The sequence below is a fragment of the Amphiprion ocellaris genome, chromosome 21, assembly GCF_022539595.1.
Source record: "Amphiprion ocellaris isolate individual 3 ecotype Okinawa chromosome 21, ASM2253959v1, whole genome shotgun sequence".
Taxonomy (NCBI): Eukaryota; Metazoa; Chordata; class Actinopteri; family Pomacentridae; genus Amphiprion; species Amphiprion ocellaris.
Window position 1 is genome coordinate 4,487,227 of NC_072786.1, and position 11,225 is coordinate 4,498,451.

An 11,225-nucleotide genomic window follows, 5' to 3' on the forward strand; every position below is an offset into this window, starting at 1 on the left:
CAGCATCACATCCATTCAAGTTACATGGTTCATTAAAAGAATCAAATTACAGCATTTACATTTCTGTTAAAACACTTTGTCAACAGGAGCCAGTTGAAGGCTGCAGTGATTTTAGTGACACTACAATGTATAAGAGTGAAGTTATTGAATATTTGTCTCTCTTTACTGTTGCAGCGGTTTTGCAAATTGCAGACGGACCCTGTTCACTCCATAGACACCAATGTTATTCCTGTAGCATGAAAGAGAGCTACTTTTGATAAAACTGGGCTTGTAGCACATTGTCTGCCTTGCAACAATGGGAAAGAGGCACCGTTTATGTTTTGACAACCTATATCTAATGAGTTATTGATGCTGGAAGTCCGAATCTGTGAATATCTTTCCAACTTTACTGAACTTGGGGCCACTACCACCTAAGGAGTGATATATTTAATTTTGAAAAAAGCATTTCGCCATACTTAAAGCTTTAAGTGCTTTATTAACACGGAACTAAAAATTTTGTATTGTTTTATTATCACAGGTTCTGTCTGAAAAGAGGTGGCATCATTTTAAACAGTGAAATCAAACTAACAAAATGTAATGACCAACCAGTGGGCAATACTGGATTCTGCAAAAACATAAACAACTTTTTTAAAAATCTAAATCTTATCTTAACACAGTTAATGTATTAACTTATTTTTGTGTGTATGCATGTATTTATTGATTTATTTAGTATTGTTAACATATCAGAGTTCTGAGTGAGTTTTTCTTAAGATAGGCAAAGGCCATTTATTGATTACATATAGGCTGTTAAATGTTTATTAAAAACTGAAAAGCATTAAAAAAAAAACAACTTAGGCATTTATTGAGTCACTAAAATACTGTAGAGTACAGACCACATCAGCATGATTATAAGCATCCTCTGGTAAATTAACAACCAGATCCTGATGTCTCTCACCATATGGACTTCAGGAGATGACTGGGGGATGATAAACTGTGACCTACTGGTTGGGTTCTCTCTGTTCTCATGTTTCTTACATGTTTGTCCCCTGACAGCCGGGTCCTAATGTTTTTTGAGCAACACACCATACTATGACGTTTTTACAATGATGGTTCTACTGTGGAACCAGTTTGACATGTTCAGGTGTTCTTTGTGTGAAAACTCAGAGATTTCAGGTATCAGAAGGTGGTTTTCAACTTTCTTTGTTAACTTTCTGCTTCAACTTTAAATTAAATTTCATTCACTAACCCAGCCCTCTGGACTTCCAGGAAGCTGTGTTCCTATTGGCTGTCCAGGTGGCTGCTTGGTGTTATCAGGAACACCTGAGCAGCTTGGTGTTATCAGGAACACCTGAGCAGCTCAGTGTCTTCCTGCTTTATTTAGCTGCAGACCAACATTTCCTCTGTTTCTCTTCACTACTGAACCGGGTTTGACTCCTTTGCTTTAGTTTGTTCTTTAGGCGTTGGCTTGCAGCTTCCAGCAGTAAAATCATCTTTAATGTGTTTCTTGGTGTGTTTCAGGGCTTTGTACTGGATAGTTGTCTTGGTAAATGTGGTTCTTTAGCCACAGTTAGCACATGGTACTAATGTGTGCAGTGATTAGTGGATTTGGTGCAGGTGAGTTGTGTCTTTATCTTGGCTGTAGTGAGTCTTGAGAGGTTTTTGGTCAGACACATTCTGTATTCTTCTTTGAGAACCAACGTTGGTTGTCCAGAAGGTAAGAGTTCCTGTCCTGATTCTCTGTTCTCAGAGCTTCTCTGGTAGGCTGCAGGAGACTTTAGCGTTTGGGTTGTGCTAGTTTGGTTTTTGTACAGGTTCATTTGGACGACTATCTTGAGGCTCCTCCGTGTGGTTTAGTGAGGTTTTCTGGAACAGTTCTACAAAGCAGTCTGCAGCAGAAGAGACTTTGAGAGTTTTTAGGAAGTTCTGGAGACCAGACTTTAGAGCAGCAGAAACATTTGTCAGCAGTTTGAGCAGGAGAAGGTGAGCTTCAGAGTAGAAATGAGACGGAAACCTTCTTGACCCGTGTGGTGAGGTCCTGTACCAAGAGTTTGAGCAGGTTGTGAAGAGTCTGTAGTTCTTTGGTCTGAAAGCACAAGAAGAGTCGACTCATTAAAGGAGAAAACAGGAGATATTGTTGGTTCTTCTGTTGCTCTGCAGTTTCCTTAGACTGAGTATCAAGTTTATATTTTAAAATGATTTACCATGTGAGCCCAAGAAGACTTCAATAAACTCCCTCCATCCCCTGGACACATATTTTATTACGATGTTAAATCATTTTTTTTTGTTTGTTTTTGAGTTTTAATCATAGTTTTAGCATAGTTTTTTCTCTTTGCTTGTTTAGTTTTGTAATCTGTGTGAAAGGTGCTAAACAAATAAAGTTGAATTGATAAACTGAATAATTGACTAACTCCTGATTGTGACAACAGAAGTATTTTCATTGTGATTTAAGGGTTTGTTTCATTTTTAAGGTTGGGGTTAAAATCTTGACAGAAAAAAAGATTAAAGAAATAAACTACAGTAAAAAAGCAATTAAATCAAAGGGAAAAAAAACATTAATAAAATAAAACTTTTAAAAAGAAAATTAAACATTAAATACAATTAAATTATATTAGACAAAATATTTAATTAGATAATTAAACGGAAGATACAAAGCTTGTAATTATGAAATTAAACAAAAAATTTTAAACAAAAAATTTTAAACAAAAGTATTAAACATTAAAGATGAAATATTTTAGATAATTAAACATTTAAAAAATACAATTAAACAAGAATATTACACATTTAGAAAAATACAAGACATGTAATTAGATTATTAAACCTTTAAAAGTCAAAACATTTAATTAAAAAATTTAATGTTTAATTAGAAAATTAAATCTTAAAGACAATATAACTTTAAATAGGAATTAAACAGAAAATACAATGAAGCATTAAAAAAGAAAATTAAACATTAAAAGGTGGTAAAACATTTAAAAAGAAAACCTTAAAGATTTAATCGAAAAATTAAACATTGGGAAAGAAAAGGAAATTTTTCAAACAAGCTGATAAAACATTTGAAAAAACAACAATTAAACATTAAAAAGACAAAACATTTCGAAATCAGATCAGACATTAGAAGAGAATAAAAGGTGAGAAAATAGCAAAACTAAACATTTAAGAAGACTCAAACTAAAGATAAAACCTTTGAAAGGGCACCAGTTAAACTTTAGAATATCAAATTAAACAGAAGAAACAATAAAATGATCAAAAGAGCAAAAACAGATAAAGGCCTTAAAGTATTTTCTAGTCTGAAATGAAAACATCGTTGTTTCTTCAAACATTTCCTCTTTCTATGTTCTTGGTTTGATTGTGGACAGATTTACTAAGAACTCATTTCAGAAAACTGATTTCCAGATAAAGTCTACTAGTAGTTGAAGGCAACGATCAAACTAATGTTACCTTCTGATCTCCACAAACTTTACTGTTCAGTGAAGAGAATCAAAGTTTGTTCAGGATTTCTAAAAAACCCACAGGTGAAAGTCTGAGAAGAACTCAGATGGATGATCTAAATGTGAAATCAAGACTCATGGTCACAAGTTTTAAGGCTTCTGTTAACTAGAAAGTTCAAACTAACAGAGACGTACTGAGAAACTTTGAAAATTTCAGTCCTCAGACTGTCTGAAGGTTCAAACGAACAGAGAACTACTCAGGAACTTAGAAGATACCAGCCCTCAGACTGTCTGAAAGCTCAAACTAACAGAGAAGTACTCAGGAACTTTTAAAATTTCAGTCCTCAGACTGTCTGAAGGTTCAAACGAACAGAGAACCACTGTGGGACTTAGAAAATTTCAGTCCTCAGACTGTCTGAAGGTTCAAACTAACAGAGAACTACTGTGGAACTTAGAAAATTTCAGCCCTCAGACTGTGTGAAAGCTCAGGTCCTGAGGACTCAGGAGGTGTGGAGGCTTTGGAAAGTCTTGGAACTGAGGGTTCAACCCTCCAGCACAAAGGCTGAAGTCCCACCTCCTGAGAAAAACGGTCGAGTCGAGACCCGAGTTAAAAAAAAAATCGAAAACGACAAAAAATAGATGATAAATGCGCAAAAAAAAGAAGAATTAGTATCTGAGCGAATAGCTCAGGGGGATAAGAAGAGAGACTACAGAGTGGAAGGTCGCAGGTTCGAGACCCGCCACTGGCACTTTTCTTTCTTTGTCTTTGTCAGGATTTTGAGAAAACTTTAAGAAGGGTCTGGTCTTGAACCAGCGACCTGCAGCTCCATAGGCAAATCCTTAACTCACTGAGCTACAGATCAGATACAAAGAAATAAATTCGTCGTCCCTTTGGCATCGTAGTTGCTGAAGTGACCACATGGGCGGAGCCAAGGCGGAGCCTGGGTGGAGTCAGGGCGGAGAGTAGGCGGGGAGGTGGGTGGCGGCCTCCCCCCTCTACTCCCCCACCTCCCCCCCACCACCCACCACGCCTTCCCCCGCCCGACGAGTTCTTCGAGTCTCCACGAGTTCTTCGAGTCTCCACAGGTTTTCCCCAGTTTCTGGAGTTTCCACCAGGTCGGAGGCAGAACAAGTTGTCATGAAGAGGTGTTGAAGTCGGCCAGGATGGACTGACTTTTTACAGCTACTAGAAGGAAGACGACTAGAAGAGCAGGTCTTTAACCACCATCCATAAAATCCATGGAGTCGCTCCAGAGAAATGAAAGAAGGTCAACTTTTATCAACCTCCATCCAGATGTTCAACTTCATATCTTTGAGATTTTTAGCACCACAAACCTTTAGTATCACACTTTATTATCCTTTATTAGGACTTTCATGGAATCCACCAGCAGATTTAGTTTTTGTTGAGAAACTTTATTCTTGCCATCGTGGGACTGCAGTATTTAAAACTCTTCCTTCTATTTGACCTCATGTTTATTAGTTTTAGTGGAGAAAGTTATTTTAATTGTCAATTAGTCTCTTAAAAACTAAATAATAAATTGGATTAGTCAAGAGGTTTAAATTTCTTACTTTGTCATATTTTAAATATGACAAAAAATATAAAAATAAAGTGTCTTGAGATAATTTGACCTGTAATTGGCGTTATATAAATAAAATTGAATTAAAATTGTATGTATCTTGTAATGTTGGAGTAATTCAGCCATATATGTTAGAAAACACATTTTCTTTGTCCATTAATTTTAAAAATCGAATAATCTGTCGTTTTCTCCAGTAATTCATTTATTGTTTTGGTTTATAAAATGTCAAGCCCAAATATATTCAGTTTACGGTTATAAAAACCAAAAAGATTTACATTCATAATGCAGGAATCAGGCAGTTTTTCACTTTTTATCTTAGTTTAGTCAGAAAGATAGTTGATAATGTGTGAATTGTTGCAGCTTGTGAGCCGTAGAAGGTTTTAATCTTTGGGGCCGAGTGTCAGAAAACATTTATAAACCAACATCAACAAAGCACTCAACAAAGGGAAATCCAACTTTTGCTGACAATGTCTAATTAAAGGTCATTTATTTCCAATGTAAATGTGTGATATTCATCCTCTGGAGCTTTCTCTTCACATCGTCTTCCACCTGGACTGGTTTGGTCGGGAGCATGTGCAACAAACATTTGAAAAACTGCACTTTACCATCAATGAATGACACTGAAGTTTAATCTCTACATAAATGAGACTGAGTCTGGATGTGCTGCTCTTTCATTAACTCCTAAGTTTAGGGAAAGTTCAAACAAAAGAGGACAGTTCAGAGAAGACTTGAGAATGAGCTTATTTTGAACAAACATCTCAGACTTTCTGAGCTTCAGCACCTACAGCAAGATATTTTAACAAGCAACTCAAGAGATCCAGAAGTTGGAGAGAGTTAGCTTTAGCTGAGCCAAAGAACATGTGGGACGCTAACCTAGCAAACATTTCAGACTTTTCTCTGTGAATTCTGAGAAATAATTTACCATTTAATGACAGAGCTACACATCTTAACTCAGTCTCATTAAAACAGACTCTAATTCAGTGTCATCCATCCATATTAAAGTGCAGTTACCCAAAATGTTTGTTGCATGAGCTCCAACAAAACCTGTCCAGGTAGAAGGCCACTTTGACAAACAGGAAGTGGAAGATTCCAAGCAGATTTATAGAAGGGGGAACCAGACTGTACTAAGTGTGGTCGAGTATAGAGGGGTGTTTTGTGGGTTTATAAGGCTGATAATGATTATTAGTGAGACATTTGGAGTAGATATTCATTTGCAGTAAATGAAAGTATTTAAAATCTTGGAGTTAAACTTACAAGAACACAAATTCTAACAGAAAACTTTGTTGATACGTTTTTGTTTTGTTTACAGATGTTAAGTTAAAGGAGTTTTATTTGTGACGTATAACCAATCAAATCACTCCAGAAGACAGAGCGACCACAGGTAGATAAAGGTTCAGAGACAAAGTAGCACCATTTTTAAATGTATTTATTACCGTAAATCAGTAAAAAATAAAATATTGATAATCAGTAAATCAGTCAGCCCACAATTACTACAATTCTACAATGTATGTCTCTTTCCTTTGACTTGTTATTTGTACAATATACGATGTATATGATAGCGTTTTTTCATCCCAAAGGCTATACTAAGATGTTTTCTAAAAGACATACGATGCTACTCTGCTTGTTCTGGCTCTGGGCTGCTGCACTACTCCTCTGCTGTTTTCTGGATTGTACTCAGCTGCATACCTTCGTCCATCCGGCCTCCGTTGACTCGTCCCGCCTGCCGTCTCTGGAGCTGAAGCTGGATTGGAACAGACCAAAGTACAGTCCAATCACGATGCCAGCTGCCTCTCAAAAGGCTCCTTCATCTGGCAGGTGGCACCACTTCTTCTGAGGGGAAGCTGAGCTGGTCCAGCAGAACTTTGGAGATGTGTTCCAGTGGTTGGTGGATGTGTGGGGAGATAGAGAGGGACCTTTGAATTGTTCACAAAGGAAAACAGGGAACCTATTGGTAGTTTTAGTTTAGGGTGCTACTGCGGTGTGTTTTTGGGTTTTAAGAGGTGAACAGGAACAGGATTTTTTTTTTCATATTGATTATCTTTTCTGTTCTGTTGATTTATTTTTATTTTACTAACACCCATTTGCTTTTAACCCCCTCACATGTTGTGTTGTTGTAAACTTACTCTTTCAAATAAATTCTCGTCTAACCCTCTGGAAACCAGCGTTTGGACTGTTTTTGTGTTGCTCCTCACCTACTGACAGCTGTGGACTAAAGGCTATACTGTGACGTTTTTAGAGCGACATGCTATACTATGATGTTTGTTGGGCGACATGCTATACTATAGGCTTTTTTAATTGACATTACTGTGACGTTTTTTTTGTTTTAGTTTTTTTGTTTTTTTAGCAACATATAAGAATTCGAACAGTTTTAAAAGTTACTATATTTTTACAATGAAATTATTATTCTATGGCATTTTTTAGATGACATATTATACTCTGATGTTTTCTTGAATTACATACTATTTTGACAATATACTGCACTATGACATTTTTTGAACCACATATCATACATGACAATTTTAGGCAACATCCTATCATTTTGGGCTTTTTGAACCACATAATAATCTATGGGGTTTTTTTGCCGATATGCTGTACTATGAACTACAGGCCATACTATGTTATTCTTGAGTAAAGCATACTATACTTTGACATTTTCTGAACTACATCCTATACTATGGCGTTATACACAGAGTGCTTTGGTTACATGTTCATTTATAATCTAGATTTTTTTCTGTTTTGTTTTTTGACGGGATTACCACAGACCTGACTGTGAACACCGTCGACACCCACCTCAGGGAGACGCTGTCTAAGATCTCAAGGCTGCTTGGTCGTGGTCTTTCTGGCACGTACTCTTCCAAGATGAGCCGGGAAGTTTAACACTGATGGAATGACACCAGGTCTAAGCCGACAAACTTCCAATTCCTCCTCAACCCATAGTCTCTGGGAAACCTACATGGAGTAAGAAAAGTAGACAGAGAAGTAATTAAGTCTGTACACAACATATTAAAAAAGAAATCATGCTAATAAATTAAGTACAAAGAACCAAATTCGCCAATATACTGGAGACCAGAGCTATTTAATTTGATAAGTATAACCTTGTTTAGTAACATTTCAATTATTTGAGAGCAGTCCTAAAGAACTGCCTGTAATCCCAATCATAAAATGGGTTTGGAGGAAGAACATAGATTGTAATCTGGATATACATGAGTTAGGCTTTATAACTACTATTGGTAGTATTGGTGGTAGTAATAGCAATGTGGCTACTACTAGTAGTAGTGAGAGTACACTACTGCTGCTGATACTGGCACTGCTACTACAACTTGTAATACTATTACAAATGCTGATACTACTTCTACGACTCTAACAGCTGATTTAATGAGCCATTCGCAGTTTCACTGTACCGGCCGTGTGTACTTAGACTTGCATGGCTTAATCTTTGAGACAAGCATATGCTACTGGCAGGATCAACCAGGTAGCCCACAGAGGACTACTGCTGCTTGTACTTTTAGTATTACTACTACTGCTTGTACAACTATACTACAGCTACTATTAATCGTCTGGTATTTGGTTGTCAAGCTGCTAGCTCACCTTAGCATTTTGCTAGTGGCTAACTAGTTAGCTCTCATAGACTGGAAGCTCTCAACAAGATTTCATAATGAAAAAAGAGCCAAAAACTTCTTCTTCTTACCTATGAAAAGTCATTCCAAGTTTCCTTGTCTCAATCGTACGACGTAGTGTGTAACTGTATGCAGCACAGTGAGCCGGCATACTTGTTGTTTACGTTTTCACGCCGTCTACATCAACGGAATGCACTGAAACTTTTCCCCCACTAGCTTAGCCTTGCTGTAGCACGCAGCTCAAAGGGGCGTGTCCTATCTACTCATTCATATCTATGAGAACAACGATGGCTGCACATAAGGACGCCTGACGTTGATTAGCTGCGTAAATACCATTATATACAGTCTATGGTAAATACGTATGTGAATCGCATCATTGGCTGCAGCAGCCAGTCACCGGTCACTCACTGACTCACATTGAAAAATAGCACAGAATGAATTGTTACGTGTTTATTTTATTTACAATTTAGGTTGGATTATTTTTTTTTGTGCGCAGCGCAGATTTTCTGTGCGCAGAGACCGTGTCAGCAGTGCACAATTGCGCACGCGCGCAGCTTAGAGGGAACAGTGGTCCAGGGTGTCCCCTGCCTTCACCCCAAGTCAGCTGAGATCGACTCCAACCCCCCTGACCCTAATGAGGCCATGGGTCCTCTTATAAAAGCATTCACTCTCACAGGATTTTGAGACCTGGCTGCAGGGATTTGCTCGCATTCGGCCTCAATAGCAGTTGTGAGCTTGGTAACTGACGGTGGCAGTAAAGCTTGGCTCACAGACTGCATGTCTGTTCATAACAATGGTGCTGATCAAGGTTGAAGTCACGGCTGTGGAGGCCAAAAAAAATTCCTCCACAACAAACTTGAAATAGCTTTTCTTGGTGGATCAAAAGGAACAGGCAGACCTATTGCCGCAATATTGGAAATTAATATTGTCCAAGCACCACTGCATGCTGTGAAAATACAATGACCCTTAAATGGAGCAATTCATGAAAATCAAATTACACTTCAAATCCTTTTGTAATATCCACTTTTAGTGTACCCTAAATGCCACAAAACTTTGTATTAATTTGTTCTCATACCTGGAATAAATCAGTATCTATGCTGTCTGTAGTTTGACCACCCCTGCATTTCCATTAAACCCCTCAGCAGGATACCTATGGCATGTATTTGTTGACCCAAACGTATACACTGCTATCGTAAAATGATCCCCATTTCCCTCGCTTTGTTAATATTCCTTCCCACACCTCCTGCATATAGACCAGCTCCTCAGTGTCTGCTTTTAAAAAAGAAATCAGAATCCATCTCAGTAAATTATTCCTGTATCATGTCCCCCTCGTCATGCTCCTGCCCACCTTTTGGGAGAGGTGTGGGGAGCCCTGGCTTTGTACCTCATGTCATTCAAGAACAAACACTGAAAAACTGCTTGTCGTCGACTCGGTCTCATTACATCGCTGCACAGACAGTAGCACAGATGTCGCGGCTCCTGTAATTACATCTCCAAGTGCCGAGGTGCCAGTTTTGTGTTACCTTGTTGTTTACTGGGGCTGCTGTCATCGACTCTAACCGGGGAATTCGCTCGGCGTTCGTTCCAAGCCATTGTTACGTTTGTCTGCTGAGGTTTTTTTTTTAAAGGCAAAGGATGGGGGTCTTTCATTAGCAAGTTAAGTAGTGAATTTGTATGCATAAACTTAGCTCTGAGCGAATGAGCCGCGCTGTCTGAGAAGTGATAAGGGAGCCAGTGTTTTTAGTTGATGGAATGAAATTGCCCCTTGAAGATTTGGAGTTGTAAATGAGATGTGTGCATGTGTGTCTTCGGTAGGCGGCATCATCAACCTTTTGCAGCTACTGTAGCATCCTCCTCCTCATGCAGTTTTACTTTCCCTTAACTTTTCCTCACTTTTTGTTTTTCTTAATCAGAAAGGCCTGACTAACCACTCCTTTTTTTTCTACCTGTGTCGACTCCTCAGCAGGCTTCCAATGACAGTTTTAGTCTTAGCGGCCTAAGCTGTTGTGTCCAGCACGGACTCCTAGCAGAACTAATCCTACAGGTTTGTAGTAAGATTTGTTTCGCATCCATTCTTCCCAAATTCTGAGAGAAAACGCAATCATCTGTCTTAAAGCTGGACACATTTTGCATTGGTGTGTGCATCTCTGTATCCTCCTTCAAATGATTTCCTATTCCGAAATGTCTATTTCACAACCGTTTGAGATGAGGTATTTTTGATTTTGTCCACAGCAAAGCAAAACTGGTGCATCACAAAGAAAGAAATGGTGTGAAAGAAACCTTATTTCTGTGTCTGGCCAAGCTGCTCTTAATGTATTCTCTCTTTCTGTCTGTTCTCATTTCCTCATTCTCCTACAGTTCACCATCTTTTATAATGACCTTGGGTCGACTGGCTTTTCTAGATCCTAAACCAAGTTACCCCAGCAACCACACATCGCCAGGACAACCTGAAGCACTGCTGTGCATATGTATGACGTACAGAGAGCACCCCGAGCTATTTCTGACAGCGTTGTTGTTTACTGTACTCGACACATTAAGTGCTGTTTGTGTGGTATGCTCTGCAGGTATTCTAGGTTAGAACTAGCTTCCCTGCTGACCTTCCAACAACACAAATGCCACATGTGACC

General features: G+C 38.4%; 1 long non-coding RNA gene across 1 annotated transcript; it reads right to left on the minus strand.

Moving 5' to 3' along the window:
* Positions 1-487: 487 nt before the first annotated feature.
* LOC129347907 (uncharacterized) lies at positions 488-9,105 on the minus strand. Its single transcript, XR_008600247.1, has 4 exons — positions 8,670-9,105; positions 7,772-7,930; positions 6,598-6,894; positions 488-2,062 (listed from the first exon to the last, which is right to left on the minus strand). It is a non-coding gene; the product is annotated as an uncharacterized LOC129347907 (long non-coding RNA).
* Positions 9,106-11,225: the final 2,120 nt, after the last annotated feature.